Source organism: Tamandua tetradactyla, chromosome 8, assembly GCF_023851605.1.
Source record: "Tamandua tetradactyla isolate mTamTet1 chromosome 8, mTamTet1.pri, whole genome shotgun sequence".
In the NCBI taxonomy this organism is placed as follows: domain Eukaryota; kingdom Metazoa; phylum Chordata; class Mammalia; order Pilosa; family Myrmecophagidae; genus Tamandua; species Tamandua tetradactyla.
Genome location: NC_135334.1, coordinates 88919977 through 88943116, shown reverse-complemented (window position 1 = coordinate 88943116; position 23140 = coordinate 88919977). Strand labels below are relative to the sequence as shown.

The window sequence follows — 23140 nt, the reverse complement described above, 5'->3', positions numbered from 1 at the left end:
GAGAGCAGTAAAAACAAGTTACTTGTGGATGACATTGTTAGTTGCCTACCCAATAGTTACTTATCTCCTACTGATCCTGCTCTGCTCCCTATCCCCACCCCTAACACCCCTAGCTGGTAGAGCCCAACCCCTATTATGGAGACAGAGAATAATAGAAACTCATGTTCCAAACTTCTCTTGCACCCAGGGTAGTGGAATGTATTCAGTGAAGCCAACAGAACCTGAGGAGAAGTCTGCTAGAGCAATTCCTGGTAATTATTTTTCTCTATGATAAAATTATTCATACAAGTTAAAATGGTCTTGAGATGTGATTTGAAAGTATGGGTCACAGGGAGCTGTGGTAGTTGTTTGTTATCATGAGGTAACAAGCTTGAAGGTGAAGCCAGTTTGCTAAGGATGAGAGTAGATGAATGCAAGGAGCTATAGTTACTGGTGACACCTCGGAGCCACTGCACCCATCCTGGAATTTTCCTGCCTCTGTGCTTCTCATCTGAACTGAATGTTGTGATGGTCTGAAGCTGTATGTACCCTAGAAAAGGCCATGTTCTTTTAATCCATTCTTGTGGGTATAGAACTATTGTAGGTGGGACCTTTTGATTAGATTATTCCAATTGAGATGTGGCCCTCATCATTCAAAATGGGTCTTAATTGTTTTATGGAGTTCTTTATATGAGGGTAAAAAAACAAAACAAAAACAAAACAGGAAAAAGGCCCCAGAGAATTTTATAGAGAAAAATACACAGAAGCTAAGGGAGACAGAACTAAAAAGAGAAAAACACACAGAAGCTCGGAGAGGAAGCCACTGAAGCCAGAAGCTGGAAGTAACAAAACCTGGGAAGAACAGGAAAGACCAACAGATGCACCATGTGCCTTCCCATATGACAGAGGCGTCACAGATGCCAGCAGTCTGTCTTCAGAGTGCAGGTATTGTCCTGTTGATACCTTGAATTGGACATTTTCAAGGCCTAAATACCGTAAGCTTGTAAGTGAATGAATTCCCATGTAAAGGCCAACCCCTTTCTGGTATATTGCATTTCATCAGCTTCAGCAAGCTAAAAAACACTTCTTAAATATTTAATCAACTTTTTTACATATTATTTAATTTGCAGTTGTAAACTCCTATCTGATACAATACTCTTCTAAGAGTCTCCTCAATTAACAAGGAAATAAAAGTTTAATTAAGGTGATGAAAAGTTTTGGTAATGGAAGGTGCTGATGGTAGCATAACATTGTAAATGGAATTAGTACCACTGAATTGTGAGACACTTAAAAATGGTTAAAAGGGCAAATTTTATGTGTTATATATATACACTAAATAAGTATATACTAAATTGGTAAATATATATACTAAATTAGAAACGAATTTATATATGAAATCACCACATAATAATTCTGTGGTGCATGGCTTAAGCAGTATCAAAGGAAAAATATAGATTCAAATGCACTTAGAAAATAAAACAATAGATCAATGAAACATTCCATTCAAGAAGTTGGTAAAAAGAACAATGAACTAAAAGAAAATTTTGCTTTAACATGGAAAATTGGGCAAATATGTTTATCTATGCCTCCTCTTACAATTCACTGAAACAGTAGCATAGAAATGCAGACATATAAATTCAGGAGAGAAAAGGAAAGAAGTGAAGAAAGTGGACTAGAGATGTCAACACAGTTGGGGAAGATGTAAAATTAATAAATGAATAATATCAACTGCTTCTCACTTCCCTCACCTGTCTTTGTACCAGTGCCCATATATTCTTCCACATGTGAACCTAATAAATTTTCTATCTGCTTTTTCTAAAAAAAAATAAAGACAAAGTAATCGAAATGGGAATTTTAAATGTTTTGGCACAAAATGACAATGAAAGTATTAAATGACAAGTACGTGAGATGGATCCAAAGATATCTGCAGAGGAAAATATATACTAAATGCTATCTTAGAACATAAAAAGAAGAAATAAATTAATTACACATTTAATTTAAGAGTTAAAAAAGGAAACATAAAATAAACCTTCCCAAACAAGGAAATTTAATATAGACAAGGACAGAAATTAATAAATGGAAAACAGAGAATTAAACAAAAAAAAGTAGATATGGTGGGCAATGGTGGTGTAGGGGCAGAGTTCTAGCCTGCCATACTGGAGACCCGGGGTCCATTCCCGATGTCTGCCCCTGCGAAAAAAGAAAATAAAAAGATCAATAAAGCCAAGAGCTGCTTCTTTGCTGGGGGGGGGGGGGGGGGGGGCAAGAAAAATAAAACAACAACAAAAACAAAACCCCATTCTTTGGCAAATATGATCAACATTATCCTGGAGATCCTTGTTAATCAATAAGACAAGAAAATCAATAATCGACAAGATGAATTCTAAAAATTGGAAAGAAATTCACCAAAAATTAATCTTTTCATATTAAATGATCAACTATCTAGAAAATACAAACATAAGTAAATAGACTAGTGGAATGAATAAGAATTTTCTTATGGTTACCAAATGTGACAATACATAAAAATAATAGTTTCTTTATTTATCAGCAATATCCAAATTAAAAGGTTTAGTATAAAGGTTTTGTGTTTATAGCAGCACATAAAACTATAAATTATGCATGAAAACTACAAGAAATTTTCAAGATCTTTTGGAGATACTTCTAAAACTTTCTTGAAAGTTACGACAAAAAAAAATCTTGACTAAATTGGGAATCATATGTATGAATGGAAATGTAGAATATAATCATAAGTTTAAAGTAAGGACCGAGGTCCTGGCCCTGCCCCCACCCTCATTTTGCGAGCAAGTCACACAGCTACCTACATGACCCGGAAAGACGTTGAAGGTCAAAAATTTCAAACCCCCTTCCCCTAATACCCAAATCTCATGAGATAAACTTTATCAGCCAATGCTGGGCACGTCTCCCTCTGGCGCTTTTAGTCTTCGGGCTTTGGGCGGAGTCAGACTTTCATCTCCCAACCAGCCTCCGCCGGAGAAAATCAGCCTCGGGTCGGTAACCCCTGAGTCAACTCATGGGTATCTTCTGTCTTGCATGTTCTTTGGTTTCTTTCCTGGGCTGGAACATACAATTACAAAGATGGGTATTCTAACTACTATTAAAACTTGTCATAATGCTATAATAACAGAAAGTGGGTGCTTGATACGGAAATAGGACAGTGAGAGAGAATAGAGAGTGTAGAAATATAATTCTGTGTACCATGGGAATTTATTTTGCATTTCCAATCAGTAAGAAAAAGGGCACACTTTTCAGTATTTGGTTTTGGGTATAATAGGGTATTCCTTTGGTAAAACATTAAGAAATATAAACTAGTTTCCTATTGCTGCTATAACAAATTACCTCAAATTTAGTGACTTAACACAAATTTATATTCTTACAGTTCAGGAAATAAGAAGTCTAAAATGAAGATGTTGGCAGGGCTACATTCTGGAGACTTCAAGGAAGAATCTTTGACTTTTTTGCATTCCTTGTCTTATGGCCCCTTTCCTGCTTCCTTCTGATGTTTTGCTTCCACTATCCTATCTCCTCCCCTTCCTCCTCCTCACTTTAATCCCGTTTCCCTTTTCTAAGGAGTCTTGGATTATATCAGGCCTACTCAAATAATCCAGGATAATCTCCCCGTCTCTAAATCTTTAATTTAATGACGTCTGAAAAGTTCTTTTTGCCATAGAAAGGAACAATCACAGGTTCTGGTAATGGAGACATAGGTATCTTTGGCGGGGAAACGATATTCAGGCCCACAATTTCTTTTTCACGTTTTTCACAAAAATAAATGTTGCTGGATTACAGACCCATATTTTAGAAGAACATAATTGTCAAAGAATAAATTAGGAAAATATGTTAATGATCTCAGTAGTAGAAAAAAATGTCTCTTTTCAATGAGTTACAAAATTAAACAGTGAGACATAAATGAAAACAGTGGAGCAGAAAACCGCAAAGGTTCATCCCACTAAAAAAAAGCAATCAATAAGCTGGTAAATAACATCAGAATCAATTTTATAAGGACTGTGGAAACTCATCAAAAGTTTGCAACAACCAGGCAAATGCTTTATTTTTTTAAATGACAATATTAGTAAGAGAGATTTGTGGTGTTTTAACTTACATTAGGCAAATTCCCCACTCTCTGATTAGGCAGTGACCTTCAGCACAGCAGCTCAATTTCCTCATAGAAGTTCCTAGTGCCAGAGGGGTAAGAATGGACCTTAATCTCAAAGAATTGCAGGGGTTTTTGTTTGTTTTTTGTTTTTTATCTATCTTGTGACTCTCTGAAGGATCAGCTCAAAGGCCTTGTCTTTGTTTCACTACTACAAATCTCTCCCAAAGCTGCGGCAACTACCCAGGTGTCATTTGCTTAAAAACATTTAAAGGCAAATGCATCTACTTGGGGCAAAGGATAACAGCTGGGGCAAACAGTAGACAAGCCAAAAGCTTGGGAAGAATGGCTGGGGAATGAGATGCTTTGCAGAATATGGGCTTAGAAAAGTTGCTACATATTCCTGGGAATCTAGATGGCCGAGAACGTGCCCAGAACTGAGTACAGACCTGAGAAAGCTCCAGACTCTCACCTCTGGATGACCTTTAGGCTTTGTGCAAGCAGAAAGAGAAGGCTAAGAAATAATTGCCAACTATCTACAGAGTGTGGAAGGCATACCTCAACATGCACCCAGAGCCTATCCACAAAGACCAAGAGATTTAATTTTGGGGGTTCCAATCATTTAAGGACATCTCTGTTAAATCACCAGCTTACCATTAAACTAATGGAACAGAGACTTCAGTGTCTCCATGTGACAAAAAAATGCTGACTGTGGTGGTTTGGAGCTGTGTGTACTCAGAGAAACATGCTCTTAAATTTAATCCATTCCTGTCTGTGTGAACCCATTATTAAGTACGATTTTTTGATGAGGCTTCTTCAGTTTAGGAGTGATCCACCTCAATCAGGGTTTTCATGCTATTACTGGAATTTATACAAGCATAATAAAATTCAGACGTAGAAAGAAAAAGCCACAGGAAGCAAGAAGCTGAAATGGGACCTGGAAGAGACGAGGAGTTGTCAACATGTGCTTTGTCGTGTAACAGAAGAACCAAGGATTACTAGCAGCCAGGCCCATAATGCCAGTCTTTTGTCAGGGGGTGGTGGGTGGGGGGTGCCGGGAAGCATCACCATGGTGGTATCTTTCTTGGGGACATTTTCACAGCCTCAAAACCATGAGTGAATAAATTCCCATTGTTTAGCCCAACCCTTTGTATGGTATTTGCTTCAGCAGTGTAGGAAACTAAAACACAGACTTTACAAAATTAATTTAGAAAATTCACTAAATGAAAAAAAAAATTACTACTGCAATAAGCAGCAACAACCCATGGGGAGGGGAAGAATATGATTTCCAGACTTGTTACATTATAATATTCATAATTTTCAGTTTTCATCAGAGAAATGATAAAGTATGCAAAGAAACAAGAAGTTATGGCAGCAATAGAAACTTTCCTTTAAAATATGTGCAAAGAGCTAAAGGAAACCATGTACAAAAAAGAAAGAAAAAAAACCCTGAAAGATCCAGGGTAATAATGTCTCCCCAAAGAGAATATGAACAGAGTTATAAAAATTATGAAAAGGAATCAAAGTTGTAAAGTACATTAACAAGTGAAAAACTTACTAAAGGGATTTAACAGCAGATTTGAGCAGGCAGAAGAAAGAAGTAATGAATTTAAAAGATAGGTCAATTGAGATTACACAATATGAAGAGAAGAAGGAAAAAGAATGAAGAAATAGGAACAGAACCTAAGAGGTGGGGGGAAACCATCAGACATAGCAATATGTGCATATTGAGAGTGCTGGAGGGGTGGGGGGTGGGGGGGCGGAGTAGAGAAAGAAAGGGACCAAAAAAATTTGAAGAAATAAGTGTTCAAAACTTCCCGAATTTGATCAAAGATATGAATCTTCAATCTAAGAAATATAATGAACACCAAGTAGGATAAAAAAGAGATTCACGGTGAGATACGTGATAATCAAGCTGCTGAAAACCACAAGAGAGAGATTACTTGAAATATACCAGGGATCCTCAATAAGAGTAAGGGTTGATTTCTCATAAGAACCCCTTGAAGCCTGAATGCAGTAGTATCCCAAATTGCTGAAAGAAAAAAATGCTATCAACCAAGAATTCTATATTCAGCAAAATTATCCTTCAAAATTGGAGGAGAAATTAAGGCTTTCCCAGAAAAATAAAAACTGAGACCATCTGTTACCAGCATTCTTGCCCTCCAAGAAATGCTAAAGCGTCAGGCTGAAATGAAAGCGCCTTAGACAGGAATTCAAATGAAGTAAAGACACTAGTGAAGTAACTGCTGCATATGTACTTACAAAAGTCAGCATTAATGTAGCTTTGGTTTGTAACCTCTTTTTACCTGTTTGATTTAAAAGGCAACTACATAACACAACAATTCTAAGTCTATGCTGATGGGTACACATGTATAAAATTGAAATTTGTGACAATAACGTTAAAGAAGGGGATAGAGCTATATAAGAGCAAAGTTATTTGTTTGTTTGCAGTTTTACTGTGGAAAATATAACTAAAATATATCATTTTAACCATTTTAAGGGTACAATTCAGTGGTATTAATTATTTTTACAATGGCATGCAACTATCAACACTTCCTATTCCAAAATTTTTTCATAACCTCAAAAAATTCTATACCCATTAAGGAATAAGGAAAAAGATTGTATATACTGTTAAAATTAAGTTAGTATTAATTAAAAATAGATTTTATAAATTGAGATGTTAGTTGCAATCTCTAGGGCAACCACTAAGAAAATAACTAAAAATTTATACAGTAAAAAAATGATGAGTATTAAAATGGTAAACTGAAAAATATCTAACACAGAAATGGAAGAATTGACTAACAAAAAAGATAAAGGACATGGAAAACAAATAGCAAAATTTCAGAAGTAAGTCCTTTCTTATCATCAATTATTTTAAATGTAAATGTGTAGGAGCCAAGGGTTTAAACAAGACCTGCAGAATTTGTTGGGAGCAGCTGGTGTCAAAGTACTAGCAAGAAATTGAGGAGATAGTAACTTGTTTAATGGAGAACAGTCTGGGGGAAAGAGAGAAAGTTTTTTTGTCTTAGCCCCAGGTTCTTTGTGGTCATCTTAAGTAAGCACTCTGTATTCTCACCAGGTGCATGCATACTCTTTGTCACGTGAATCCTGCAGTATATAAGCAGGAACCAATTAAGAATAAAGTTGTCTGATGTCTCTGGTCTGTTATCGCTGAGCTTCAGACCCCCTGAACCCATCTTTGTTTGTCTTTTATTCTTTCTTTCATTCTTTCTTTCTCATCATTCCTTCATATCCTTTGAGTTCCATTTCATAGGAAGCAACATAAATGGATTAAACATCTCAATTAAAAGGCATAAATTAGCAGAATGGAATTAACAATTTGATCCATCTATATGCTCTCTACAAGAGACTCACTCTAGAACCTAGACACACGTAGATTTGTAATGAAAAGATGGAAAAAAATACTACATACAAACAGTAGACAAAAGAGAACTGGAGTGGCTATATAAATATCAGGCAAATAAACTTGAAGACAAAAATTATTATGAGTAACAAAGAAGGATATTATTTAATGATAAAACAGTTACTCAATCGATGAGATGCAACAATTGTAAATACATATGCACCCAACAACAGAACCCCAAAATGTTTGAAACAAAACTGACAGAAATTTTTAAAAGACTAATGAAACAAAAAACAAACAAAAAACTTTTTAGAAGATAAAAGAAGAAAAAATTTCAAAATTGAAACAGGAAATAGGTCAACAATAATAGTTGGAGACTTAAAATCCTATTTTCAATAATGAATAGAACAACTAGACTAAAGAAAAGGAAATTTTGGACAATACTGTATATTAATGAGATCTAACAGACATGCATGGAACACTTCAGCCAACATCAGCAGAATACACATTCTTCTCAAGTGCCTATAGAACATCTTCCAAGATAGACAAAACAAGCCTTGATAAATTTATAAATATTGAAAGCATTCAAAAAGCCATCTTGGACCAGAATGAATGAATTTAGAAGCTGGTAATAGATGGAAATCTGGAAAATTCACAAATATGTGGAAATGAAACAACAGACTCCCAAACAACCAATAGGTTAAAGAAGAAATAACAGGGAAAATTAGAAAGCATTATAAAATGCAAGAAAATAAAAATAAAACATTCCAAAATTTATGGATTACCATGAAAGCAGTGTTTAGAGAGGAATTTCTAAATGTAAATGCCTACATTTAAAAAAAAGAAGAAAGATCTCAAATCAATAACTTAAACTTCTACATTAAGGAACTAGAAAAGAAGAGCAAACTAAGCCCAAGGCAAGCAGACAGAATGAAGTAATAAAGATTGAAGTGGAGACAGGTGAAATACAGAATAGAAAAACAATAGAGAGAATTAGCAAAACCAAAAGTTGTTTCTTTGAAAACAGTAACAATATTAACAAATCTTTAGTTATACTGATTAAGAAAAAAGAGGGAAGACTCACATTACAAAGATCAGGAATGAAAATGGGGGCATTATTATTGACGTTACAGAAATAAAAGGCTTATAAAAGGGCTTGTGAACAATCGTATGTTAACAAATTAGAGAACCTTGATGAAATGGACAAATTCCCAGAAACACACAAACCACAAAAACCGCCACAAGAGAAATAGAATATCTGAATAGATATATATAAGTTAAAAGACAGAATCAGTAATAAAAAACTTCCATCCAAAACAATGACCACAACCAGATGGCTTCACCGATGTATTCCATCAATCATTTAAAGAATGAACATGAATACTTTTCAAACTCTTTCCAAAAAATATGGAGGAAGAGGGAGCCTTCCTGAATTATTCTATAAAGCCAATTTTGCCCTAATACCAAAGCCTGACAAAGATATCCCAAGAAAGAAAACACAGACCAATATCACTTTTGAAGACAAATGCAAAGAAAAATCTCAAAAAGATACAGCAAACTGAATCTAGGAGCATAGTAAAAGGATTATACAACATGATCAAATGCGGTGTATCCCAGGAAAGCAAGACTGGTTCAACATATCAAAATTAATCAATGTAATACACCACATTATTGAAGAAAAAAAGACATGATCATCTCAATTGTTGCAGAAAAATATTCGACAAAATTGAACACCCTTTCATGATTAAAAAAAAAAAAAAAGACTCGCCAAACTAGGAAAGAAGGGAACGTCTATATTCTGAAAAAGAGCATCTATGAAGAAAACAGTTAATCTTACATTTAATGGTAAAAGAATGAAAGCATTCTCCATAAAACCAGGAACAAAACAAGGATATCTGCTCTTACCTCTTCTATTCAACATTTTACTTTTTAGTTAGAACAACTAGGACAATTAGGAAAGAAAAAGGGATAAATGTCATCCATTGGAAAGGAAGAATTAAACTATTTCTATAATAGATGACATGATTTTATATCTCAAAAACCCTAAAGAATCCAAACAAAAAATTAGAGCCAATAAATAAATTCAGCAAAGTTCTCAAGGTGTAAGATCAATATGTAAAAATTAGTTGTATTTCTATACAGTAGCAATGAAAACAAAATTTAGAAAACAATTCTATTTACAATATCTACAAATAATAAAATACTTAGGGATAAATTTAACCAAGGAGGTGAAGACTTGTACACTAAAAACCCAAAACATTGTTGAAAGAAAGTAAAGGCCTATGTAAATGGAAAGATGTCTTGTGTGTTTGGATTTTAAGATTTAATATTGTCAAGATGGCAGTAGGCCCCAAATTGATTCACAAATTCAATGCAATTCCAGTCAAAATCCTGGCTGCTTTTTTTTCCACAGAAATTGAGAAACTCACCCTAAAATTCTAGAAAGGGACCCAGAACATTCAAAACAATCTTAAAAAGAAAAAGAGAAGAGAGTTGGAAATTTCACACTTCTTGATTTCAAAAGTTACTACAAAACCTTAATAATCAAAACAAACAAAGAAACAAAAAACTTAGAAATCAATAGAGTATTGTTCTATTGGATTAATGGATAGAATTGAAAGTCCAGAGATAAAACTTTGCATTTATGGTCAATTAATTTTCAAGCTCAGTGCCAAAACAATTCAATGGGTAAAGAGTAATTTTTTAAACAAATTCTGTGTGGACAACTGAAAGCCTCATGCAAAAGAATGAATTTGGATCTCTACTTGACACCATACAAAAATCAATTTGAAATTAATCAAAGACCTAAATGGAAGAGCTAAAAGTTTTAAATTCTTAGAAGAAGACATAGGAGTAAATATTCATGGCCTTGAATTAGGCAATGTCTTCTTAGATTTGACACCAAAAGCACAAACTGTGAAATAAAAAATATATAAATTGGTCTTATTCAAAATGTAAAATGTTTACATTTCAAAGACACCAACATGAAAGTGAGTAGACAACTGTCACAATGGAAAAAATTAGTTGTAAATCTTATATCTAAGAATGGTCTAGTATCCAGAATATATAAGAGCACTCACAGCTCAATAATAAAAAGATACACAACCCAATTTAAAAATGGGCAAACATTTGAATAAATATTTCTCTAAAGATAATATATAAATGGCCAATAAACACATGCAAAGATGTTCAACATCATATGTCATTGGGGCAATGCAAACTGAAATCACAATGAGATACAATTTGATACTCATTAGAGTGTCTGTTATTAAAAAGTCAGAAAATCACAATTTTTGACAAGGATGTGGAGAAATTGGAATCCTTTTACATTGCTTGTGGAAATATAGAACGGTATAGCTGCTGTGGAAAAGAACTTGGCATTTTCTCAAAATATTAAACATAGAGTTACATTATGACCCAAGATTTCCATTTATGGGGTTGTTTTGGTTTGCTAAAGCTGTTGGAATGCAATATACCAGAAATGGAACAGCTTTTGAAAAGGGAATTCATTAAGTTGCAAGTTTACAATTCTAAGGCTATGAAAATGTCCAAACTAAGGCATTCAGGGAAAGCTACCTTGGAAGGCCAATTGGAAGGCCAATTGGCCCAAAACACCTCTGTCAGTTGGGAAGGAGTGTAAAACTCAGAGTGGATGATGATGGTTAATTGTTGGTGTTTAATACACAAATGTTCATAGCAGCATTGTTCACAGTAACAAAAAGTGGAAGCAACCCAAATATCTATCTAAATGGATAAATAAAGTATAACATATAGTCAATAATAGGGGGATATAAGAGGTATGGGACATTTTTTTTTAATAAGTGGAGCATTTATTGTTTGTGGTGGTGAATGCATAACTATGTGATTATTCCAGTAGCCACTGATTGTACACTTACGATTGATTGCATGATGTGTGAATAAAACTATTTTCAAAAAACTACAAGTAAAGAAGAGGATGTGGAGAAATAAGTACAATTATTCACTCTTGGTGGGAATGTAGAATGGTGCACCCACTCTGGAAGGCAGGTTGATGGTTCCTCAGGAAGCTAAGTACACAATTGCCATTTGATCCAGCTATCCCATTACTCAGTATATGCTCAGAAGAACTGTAAGCAGGTACATAAATAGACATTTTTTACACACAGGTGTTTATGGCAGCATTATTCATGGTTGCCAAAGGATGAGGCAGCCCAAGTGTCCATTGACTGATGAGTGGATGGACTATGTTGTATATATACAATATTGTTTGCGCAGCTGTCATGGTGCATGCAATGACATGGATGAATTTTGAGGATATCATGTTGTCCAAAATAAGCCAGAAAAAAAGGACAAATATTGTATGGTCTCATTAATATGAACAAACTCTGAGAGTTAAATTTGAAATTATTGGTTATCAGGAGACAGAGAATAGAGATTGGGCAATTGATGCTTAAGAAGTACAGAATGTTTAATAAAATTTATTGTAAAGGTTCAGAAATGGAATCACAATACTGTGTGAGGGTAGCACAAGATGGTAAGTGTCAGTAACAAAGCTGAGTGTGAGTATACTTGAAAAAAGAAAGTTAGGGTTGTGTATGTCAACAGAAGGAAAACTAGAGAATGAAGGGACAGTATAACTTAGTAAAACTTGGAGTGGATGATGACGGTGGTTAATTGTACAAATAAAAGAAAGTTCTTACATGAACTAAAACAAATGTATAAGGTGTTAATAATAGGGTGGTATATGGGAAAAATGCAATTAATGCTGAATTAGTTTCCTAATGCTGCTGGAATGCAATATACCAGAAATTGAATGGCTTTTATAAAGGGAATTTACTGTTACAAGTTTACAGTTCTAAGGCCAAGAAAATGTCCAAATTTAGGCACCAGCAATAGGTTACCTTTACTTAAGAAAGGCTGATGCCATCCAGAACACCTCTCTTAGCTGAGAAGACATGTGGCTGGCATCTGCTGGTCTCTTGCTCCTGAGTTCCATTAGTTTCAGACTTTGGTTCCTATGGGGGTTCCTCACTTGGCTTCTCTGGGGCTGGGATACATTTCTTGGCTTCCCTTGCCTCTCTCCAGATTCTGGTTTGCCCAGCATCTCATGGGAAGGCACATGATGATGTCTGTTGGGCTCTGCCCATGTCTAGGCATCTACTTTCTCTGTCAGCACTCCATGCATCTCCAAACATCCATGTCTCTGTCAGCTCTGAAGCAACCGCTCTCCAAGCATCTACATCTAAGATTTCTCCAAAATGTTTCCCCTTTCAAAAGACTCTAGTAAAGTAATCAAGATGCACCTTGAATGGGTGAAGTCATATCTCCATCTAACCAAAGGTCACACCCACACCTGGGTGTGTCACATCTCCATGGAAACAATCTAATCAAAGTTTCCCACCCTAAACAATAGGCCCAATCTCACAAGATTGGATCAGGATTAAAACATGGTTTTTCTGGGGTACATAATAGTTTCAAACTGGCAGAAATGCAAATTAAGGGCTATAGTTAACAGTAATATTGTAATAGCCTTTCATTAATTGTAAAAAAGGCACTATATCAAACAAAGCTAAATGTCAACAGTAGGGAAATATAAGAGGTATGGGATTTTTTGTTTGTGTTTTCAAAAGAAATGAGAATGCTCTCATTTTAACTGTGGTGGGGAATACATAACTATGTGATTATACTAAGAACCATTGACTTGTATACTTGGGATGAATTGCATGGTGTGATAATAAAACTGTTTAAATTTTAAACAAAGCAAAGTTGGGAGAGTATGAGAAAATACAACAGTAACATCAGTACAATTTAAAATTTAAAATACACACAAATTGGGGGAAAGTTTCTTCATAATTTGGTTTGGAGCTACCAGAAAATAAAAGATATATGGAATATAAATTTTAAAAAAATGTAGTACATAACTTTACAATGGAATAGTGGTCATATTAAGGAATGAAGTACTGATACATACTTCAGTTTGAATGAACCTTGAAAATAATATGCAAAGTGAAGAGCCAAACACAAAAGGTCACATATTGTATGAGTCCATTTATATGAACTATCCAGAATGGGCAAAATATAGAGACAGAAAGTAGATTAGTAGTTGTCAGAGGCTGGAGTGAAGAGTAAATATAGACTGACTGCCTACTGGGTGTGGGGTTTCTCTTTGAGGTGATGGAAATGTTCTGGAATTAGATAATGGAGTGTTTTAGTTTGCCAATATTGCCAGAATTTATACCAGAAATGGGTTGGTTTTTAATAAGGGGATTTATTAAGTTGCAAGTTTACAGTTCTAAGACCATAAAAATGTCCAAATTAAGGCATCCAGGGAAATATCTTTGACTAAGAAAGCCCAAAGGTATCTGCTGGTCCTTTGGCTTCTGGTTTCAAACAACTTCCCCAGGGGCATTTTCTTTCTGCATCTCCAAAAGTCTATCTGTGTTGGCTGTGAGCTTTTTCCAAAATGGTTCCTTCTTAAAGGATTCCAGTAAGTGGATTAAGACCCACCTTGAATGAGCAGAGACAAATCTCCATGGAAACAACCTAATAAAAAGGTCCCACCCTAAACAATAGGTCTGCCTCCACAAGATTAGATTAGGAAAAAGAACATGGCTTTTCTGGTGTACATAACCAGTTTCACACCAGCATGGTGGCATTAGCACAGCATCATAAATGTATTAAAATCACGAAGTCATGCACTTTAAAATGTTTTATATGGTAAACTTGTGTTATTTGAGTTTTACCTAAATAATAAAAATTAAATCATTAATTGACTTCAGCAACATGTAATATTTCTTTTGACCAAAAAGACATTACTGGTGAGAAAAAAGACCAGTTAAATAAAAAAAAGCATAAATTATATAAAAGTCAATTAGTAAAAAAAGCAAATAGCCTATAAAGATATGAAATGACAATTGTATTAGGGTTCTCTAGAGAAATAGAATCAACAGGGAATACTCGCAAATATAAAATTTATAAAAGTGTCTCACATGACCACGGGAATGCAGAGTCCAAAATCCAATCCACAGAGCAGGCTGTGAAGTCGCCGATTCTGATGGAGGGTCTGGACAAACTCCACAGGAGAGGCTCACCAGCCAAAGCAGAAAGAGAGCCTATCTCTTCTGAAGCCTCCTTAAAAGCCTTCCAGTGATTAGATTAAGCATCACTCATTGCAGAAGACACTCCCCTTGGCTGATTACAAATGAAATCAGCTATGGATGCAGCTGATGTGATCATGATCGAATTCTATGAAATGTCCTCATTGCAACAGACAGGCTAGCACTTACCCAACCAGACAAACAGGTACCACCACTTGGCCAAGTTGACACATGAAGCTGACCTGACAACAGTGAAACTCACTAACAGAAAAATACAAATTATAACACTGAGACAGAATTTTCACTCACAAGATTTGCAAAATGAAAGAGTTTAAAAATATCAAAGTGAGTAAAGTTTGGACAAAGAGATTCTCTCATCTATTGTTAATAGCTGTTAAATTGCAGTCATTTTCACAAGCAATTTGGCAGTAAAGTCCTAAAATTTTAAAACATCAATACCTTGTGAGTCACCAATTCCACTTCTCCATATTTACTCCAAAGAAATATCAGTATAGGTACACAAGGAAGCATGTACAAAGATGTTCATTGCAGTATTGTTTATAAAAGCAAAACTGAGAAACAAGCTAAGAAGTGCAAAGAAATAAATTGTGTGGAACCATACCACAAATACTAGGTAATCATTTAACTCATTAATGTTAGTATGGAAAGTGCTGTAAGACTTACTGTTGAATGAAGACAGCAAATCTCAGAACAGTCTTCATTTATGTAAAATGTAAATCAAACTACAAAATAATTTTTCATTTCCCATGGGAATGTATACATGTTGTAATGTGGAGAAAAAGTTTGGTAGATCCAAGTCAAAGTGATATCAGTGGCTATCTAAGGGGATAGAGCCATATTGTTGATAGTCAAAGAGGACTTTAGCCTTACCTAAAATATTGTGTGCATGGGGAAATGATATTAATTTTAACACAAGAAAAAGGAAATTCAAAGTCCAAAATTTAAATTATGAATAAATTTTACCTCGAAAGAAAATTCTGAACTGGTCAATGTGACTTGGTTAACAAAAAAGACTTGTCTTTCTAAGGAGAGGGAGAATGGAAGGGGGGAGCAGGAAAAACATATTAGACTTTCTGATATTATGCTGCCAAATAAAAGCCAGGTGAATCTGAATATTAAGTGCCTTGAATTAATTATTTTGTCATGCTAAGAACTCATTAGAACAATTGCTTTTTAAATATCTAAAACCTGAGATAATTCATTGGCAAGGAACTATATCTCCAAATAATTTTTGGAGAAACACTTGAAATGGGTCATCAAGGGTTCTTGATAAGATGGACAAGGATACTAAGGAAAGGCTGTTGCATGTCATTATTCAGAGCAATAGATTATAAGGGAGAAAAAGTTAAAAAGCAAAAAAGTAAATTGCAAAAAGCAAGGGAGTATTTTACAATGTCAATTGTGACATAATAAAAATGGCACAGGATTTGGAGACAATAGCCCACTTTTATTTTGACTCTGCCACTTTCTAATTGTGTGGCTTTAGGCAAAGCATTTAATTGATTTGTAAAATGAGAATAAGAATACCTACCTTGTTTGCCTCACTGGGTTACTGAGAAAGGCATTACAAATGGAAAAGTACTAACAAGAGCAAAAGAATTCAAAAAGGAGTGAAAGAGATCAGCTCACTAATGTAAAACTCTCAGGAGGTGAAGAATTGCCAAAAGATTTGGGACAGACTGTCCCATGGGACTCATTTTGGATGAAGCACAGCTTTGTTCTTTCTTCCCTGAATAATGGGCTGAATTGTGTCACCCAAAAGACAGGTTGAAGTCCTAATTCCCAGTACCTCAGAATGTGACCTTACTTGGAAAGGCCTTACTGATGGAATACTCTTGAGTCAAATTGACTGGGTTTTAATCCAGGCTCCACCACTTAACAAATTTATAGCCTTGGAAATATTACTTAACTTTTCACTCTACTGGTTAGGAAAAGCACCCAACATGTAGAATTTGTTTGCAGTTAAAAAAGAAAACATAAAGTTTTTTAGAACAGGGTCTGTCATATATTAAGCACACAATAAACGTTAGCTCTTTACCTTAGTCTCTTTATCTTCCTGGGACACTTGGAATCTAAATGGGCCCTTTCTGAGTCTGTGTTGAAGAAATTTATCCCTTGTCCAATAGAGGTGAAGACACCATTCAGTTTTTCATTTTCACTTAACTAAATAAATTCCCCACGTGAACTCCACAGAGGTCTGGTTTGTCCAATTTCTTTAAAATTCATATATTCTTAGATCTTGAAAGTAAGTTGAAGCCTGAATAGAAGACCCACTTTACCAGCATAGCTACTATCCCAGTGCTGATCACAGTATATCTGTGATGTTTAGTAAAGTTCATGTGCTGACTTGGCTAGAGAAGAAAGACCTAGCCTGATTGCTCATGGATTTAAATCATTAGTCAAGTTGATGCCTCCTGTGGTTAACTACACCTATAATCAATAAGGGAGATTACCTTCAGCAATGAGAATAGTCTTATCCAATCAGTTTAAAGTGTAACTGATTATTTCTTCAACCAGAAGACTTTCTATCTCTATTTCAGAAATCAGCATCTCCTGGGAAACTCATCAAAACTTTCACTGGAGTTCCTAACTTGTGGCCTATCCTATGGGGTTCAGATTTGTCAATCCTCATGGTTGTGTGAGCCAATTCTTATAATAAAGTACATAATATTTATGTATATCAATATACATATACATGTTGTATTGGTTTGTTAAATGCTGCCAAAATGCAATATACCAGAAATGGAACAGCTTTTTAAAAAGGGAATGTATTAAGTTAAAAGTTTAGTTATAAGTCCATAAAAATGTCCAAACCAAGGCATCCAGGAAAAGACACCTTGACTCAAGAAAGGCTGATGGGTCCAGAACACCTCTGTCAGCTGGGAAGGGACGTGGTTGGTATCTGCTATTCCTTTGGCTTCTGGTTTCGAACAGCTTCCCTATGGGCATTTTCTTTCTGCATCTCCAAATGTCTGGGTCCTGTGTTGGCTCTCTCACTTCTGTTCTCCAAGCATCTGAGCTTCCTCCAAAATGTTTTCTCTTTTAAGACTCCAGTAAACTAATCACAACCCACCTTGAATGGGCAGGGTCACATCTCCATCTAATCAAAAGTGACACTTACAAGTGGGTGTGTCACATCTCCATGGAAACAATCCAATCAAAGTTTCCCACCCTAAACAATTGGTCTGGCCCCACAGGATTGAATCAGGATTAAAACATGGCTTTTCTAGGGTATATAATAGCTTCAAGTCAGTATGTTTCAGGTATATTTCAGTTCTGTTTCCATGGAGAACCCTAATACCCAAGGCCACCCTAGAGATTTCAGCAGCAGTGGTCTATTGATCCACACTCTAATATGCTACCATCAACATGAATCAGCTATTCTCTCCAAATACCTGTCTCTTTACCAAAATATTTTTTCTCCTTCTACCCTCTTTGTCCTTTGCATGCTTGTAGCTTTGGTTCATTCATAGGGCTTTATTTTAAAAGTTTATTATGATAACATATAGGAAATATAAAATTTTCCTATTTAACCATTTTTAAGTGTACAAAATTCAGTGGCATTAATTTCATTCACAGTGTTGTGCTTCCATCACCACCATCCAGTATAAAACTGTTTTCATCACTCCAAACAGAAATTTGGTTCTCCTTAAGCAATAACTCCCCATTTCTTCCTCCTCCCAGCTCTTGGTAACCTATAATCTACATTCTGTCTCTAAAATTTGTTTATTCTAGATATTTTACATAAATGGAATCATGTGATAGTTGACATTTTGTTTAACTTAATATATTTTCAAGATTCATGCATTTTATAGCATGTATAAGAATTTCAATTCTTTTCATTGTATGATATACCACATTTTCTTTACCCATTTTATCTGGTGATGGGCACTGGGGCTGCATCTGCCTTTTGGCTATTGTGAATAACACCACTATGAACATTGGTGCACAAGTCTCTGTTTGAGTTCCTGCTTTCATTTCTTTTGGGTATTGTATTAACTAGGGTTTTCTAGAGAAATAGAATCAGCAGGAGATATTCATAGATACAAAACTTATAAAAGTGTCTCACATAACCATGGGAATGTAGAGTCCAAGCAGCAGTCCAAGCTGGTAACTCTGATGAAGGTCCTCAATGAACTCTCAGGAGAGGCTGGCTGGGCAACCATGGAAATGTAAGGGGTCCAAGGTCTGTAGGGCAGGCTACAAGCTGATAACTCCATTGAAATTCTTCACTGAACTCTCAGGAGAGGATGGCTGGACAACCATAGGGATGGAAGAGTCCAAAATCTGCAGGGCAGTATATGAAGCTGGTGACTCCAATGAAGGGTCTGGATGAACTCCACAAGAGATGCTCACCAGCTGAAGCAGGAAAAGCGACTATCTCTTCTGAATCCTTAAAAGCCTCCCAATGATTAGATTAAGCATCACTTATTGCAGAAGACACTCCCCTTAGCTGATTACAAATGCAATCAGGCATGGATACAGCCAATGTAATCATGACTTAAGTCCATGAAATGTCCTCATAGCAACAGACAGGCCAGTGCTTGCCCAACCAGATGACTGGGCACCAACACCTGGCCAAGTTCACACATGAACCTGACCATGACAGGTATATATCTAGGAATGGAATTGTCAGACTATATGGTAATTCCATATTTATATTTTTTTCAATGTTTTAAGTTTAAGGTTTTTGTTAACAGGTGCTTGCAGTTTTTTGGGGAAAAAATCAAGTTGGAAAGTTATTACAAATTTAAAACAATTTTAGAACCAATTTATATATGCATTGAGAAAGCCAGGCTTAAAAAAAAATCTATCATTACCAAAAAGAGACAATTTTAGGTAAAAAAAAATAATAAAAGCCCCATGCTGCATAGATAATGCAAATAATTCTAGTTATCTGGTCAGTGGGCAAAGAGTAAGCACCTGAGGTCTTCAGCACCAATCTTTTGTTCATTTCTTATTTCTGGAATTTCATATTCATTTCTTCTTGTTGGATGACTAAACCTGATGATAGCAGAGATGGTAAGCTGGCATTTGCTCAGCCCTTGTGAGCAAAGGAATTCTCAGGGATGGATAGGCTGGCTGCTGGTTATTTGTGGTTTAAGTTTTCTAGGAGTCTGCTGTTGGTAATTGAAGTTGCAGAGGACCACACTTTGAGATGGCTGATGACCTTGGGTCTCTTCTCCTTAATTTTCCCTATCCTCTTCATTGGCCTTCCTCTCTAGGGTGTCTTTGGTGAGAAGGGCTTTGCAGAATCACAGTCTCTAACCCCGTTATATGTTCTGTCTCACTGGTCTGCCTTGTTCTCCTGTTGTCAGCACATTCCATTATTTCTCCCTGCGCAAGATGGTTGGAATACTGTGGTTGATGCCCACAGGTTCTCCACATGTGGTAAAGCAGGAACTGTCACCTATGATATGCTGATGTTGTTGGGCCTAGCCTTCGGGAACACTCTTCCATCCCTCATGCTTTTCCCCACTCTCACTGTTCTGGTAATTCTGCTGGTAATTGTGTGGAAGACGCTGTGACATAGATAATGTCTACAATGGTTCCAATCTGCTGCATATTTATTTTCTTGCACTGGAACTCCTCCAGGGCTGTAACATTTGCCGCCTCTGCTTCCTTTTCCCCCTCAACAATATCAAACTCCACAGTCTTTTCATCTCCTATACTGTAAAGGTATTTCCTGGGGCAATACTTTTTTGTGACAATCTGGTGTAAAAATACATCTTTCCTGGTATCATTTCCGTTGATGAAACCATACCTGCCTCTTACATTGAATTCTTTTGCTGCTCTCAAAATCTTCCTTTGGATTATCTTATTGTCCCTGATAGTAAGTGCCCCTAATGTGAGGTTGCCCAGGCCACCATTTCCTGCCATGCTGCTGGTGGGGCAGGTGGCTGCTGGGTCTTGGCCTCACTTCTCATGGTTGTGGTGATGGAAACTGGGACCAGCTGGGTCAGCTGCAGCTCTTCCCAGGATACTAAGATCATTAGGCCTGCTGCAGCAAAGGGGCTGCTTAGGGCCCTTTGGGTTCTGTTTTCTCCTGCTGCCACCAACTAAACTCTGCATAGCTTTTTGAGGAATCACCAAACTGTTTTCCACAGTGACTGCACCATTTTATATTCCACGAGCAATCCATGATGGTTTCTATTTCTCTACATCCTTGCCACACTAGTTATTTTTCATTTTTATTAATAACAGCCATCCTTGTGGGTGCAAAGTGGTATCTCATTGTGGTTTTGAGCTGTATTTCCCTAATGACTATTCATGTGCTTATTGACTGTTTGTATATCTTCTTTGGAGAAATGCTATTCAAGTCCCTTGCCCATTTTTAAATTGGCTTATTCTGTTGTTGTTGTTGTTGAGTTCTTTATATATTTTGGATATGTCAGATATTTATCTAAGATACAATTTGCAACTATTTTCTCCCATTCTCTGGGCTGTCTCTTCACTTTCTTGATAATGTCCTTTGAGGCATAAAAGTTTTAAATTTTGATATAGTCTAATTCATCTGTTTCTTTTGTTGCTGATACCTTTTTTGTCATAGCTAAAAATCAATCGCTAATTCTGAAGTTGTGAAAATCTCCCCTTAGAGTTTCTTCAAATAGTTTTATGGTTTCAGCTTTTATATTTAGGTCATTAATCCATTTTGATTTAGTTTCTTTGTATGGTATGAGAGAAAGATCCAATTTCATTCTTTTGTATGTGGAAATCCATTTTTCCAGCATCATTTCTTTAAGAGACTATTCTAGTCCCATTGAATAGACTTGGCTCCCTTGTGGAAATCAATGGTTCATATGTATGTGGGTTTAATTTTGAACTCTAAATTATATTCCATCAGTCTATATAGCTATCCTTATGTCAATGCCATGTTATTTTGATTACTGTAGCTTTGCAGTAACTTTTAAAATAGGAAGTGTGAGTCCTCCAGCTTTGTTCTTTATCAAGATTGTTATGGTTACTTGGGTCTCTGACAACTACATATGAATTTGAGAATTAGCTTTTCCACTTCTATAAAAAAAGAAAAAAAGACTACTAGAATTTTAATTGTGGTTCCACTTAAGTTGCAGATTACTTTGCGTAGTGTGCCAGTTTGAAACTGTTGTACATCCCAGAAAAGCCATGTTCTTTAAAATATTTTTTTAAAAAATATATGTTTTTATTAACAAATCTGTACGTACATACATTCTATACATGGTGTACAATCAATGGCTCACATTATCATCATATAGTTGTGCATTCATCAGTATGATCATTTTTTAAAATATTTGCATCATTCCAGAAAGAAATAAAAAGAAAGAACTCATACATACCACACCCTTTACCACTCCCACTCATTGACCACTAGTATTTCTATCTACCCAATTTATTTTACCTTTTGTCCCCCCATTATTTATTTACTTTTTATCTATGTATTTTAACTCATCTGCCCATACCCTGGATAAAAGGAACATCAGATACAAGGTTTTCACAATCACACAGTCACGTTGTAAAAGTTATATCTTTATATATAAAGATAATATCTTGAAGAATTATCTTCAAGAATCAAGGTCAACAGTTTCAGGTACTTTCCTCTAGCCACTCCAATATGCCATAAACTAAAAAGGGATATCTATATAATACATAAGAATAACTTCCAGGATAACCTCTCAACTTTGTTTGCAACGTCTCAGCCAATGAAACTTTATTTTGTCTTATTTCTCTCTTCCCCTTCTTGGTCAAGAAGTCAAACCCATGATATCAGGTCCCAACTGATCCTGGGATTTCTGTCCATATTACCAGGGAGATTACACCCTTGGGAGTCATATCCCACATAGAAGGAAGTGCAGGGTGTTCATCTGCTAAATTGGAGTGCTGGTTTGAAATGATGTGTGTACCCTAGACAAGCCATGTTTTAATTCTAATCCCATTTTGTAAGGCAACCATTTCTTCTAATCCCTATTCAGTATTGTATGTTTGAAACTGTAATTAGATCATCTCCCTGGAGATGTAGATTTAGGGAGTCACATCTTGATGTGATTTGATGTAATCTTGAGTGATCAAGAGTGGTTGTTAAATGGATTAGGTGGAGACATGTCCCCACCCATTCGGGTGGGTCTTGATTAGTTTGCTGGAATCCTATAAAAAGAGGAAACATTTTGAAGAAAGTAGGAGATTCTGAGAGAGGAGAATGACATAGCCACAAGAAGCAGAGAGACCATCAGCCAGCGACCTTTGAAATGAAGAAGAAATACGCCTCCCAAGGAGCTTCACGAAAGGAAGCTAGGAGAGAAAGCTAGCAAATAACACCATGTTCACCACATTCAGATGAGAGAGAAACCCTGACCCTGTTTGCCACGTGCCTTCTCACTTGAGAGAGAAACCCTGAACTTCATCATCCTTCTTGAGCCGAGGTATCTTTCCCTGAATGCCTTTGATTGGACATTTCTAGAGACTTGCTTTAATTGGGACATTTTCTCGGCCTTAGAACTGTAAACTAGTGATTTATTAAATACCCCTTTTTAAAAGCCATTCTGTTTCTGGTATATTGCATTCTGGCAGCTAGCAAACTAGAGCAGTTCGCTTAGAGAGAGAGGCCACATCTGA

The 23140-nt window shown here is 35.9% G+C and overlaps 1 long non-coding RNA gene and 1 pseudogene across 2 annotated transcripts in view; both read right to left on the bottom strand.

Annotated features, from left to right (window-relative positions):
- Nucleotides 1-2026: 2026 nt before the first annotated feature.
- LOC143644708 (uncharacterized) overlaps nucleotides 2027-23140 on the bottom strand; it is a 47757-nt gene continuing 26643 nt past the window's right edge. The window contains exons 1-4 of one of the 2 annotated variants that reach the window (XR_013156826.1): nucleotides 18621-18747; nucleotides 4100-4172; nucleotides 2856-3054; nucleotides 2027-2169 (exon numbers count right to left, since the gene is read on the bottom strand). This is a non-coding gene — a long non-coding RNA (uncharacterized LOC143644708). Of the gene's footprint in view, nucleotides 2170-2855; nucleotides 3055-4099; nucleotides 4173-18620; nucleotides 18748-23140 lie in introns of those variants that run through there. The other variant, XR_013156825.1, reaches the window with a different exon arrangement.
- Nucleotides 19580-20478, bottom strand: LOC143643666 (Y-box-binding protein 1 pseudogene; annotated as a pseudogene).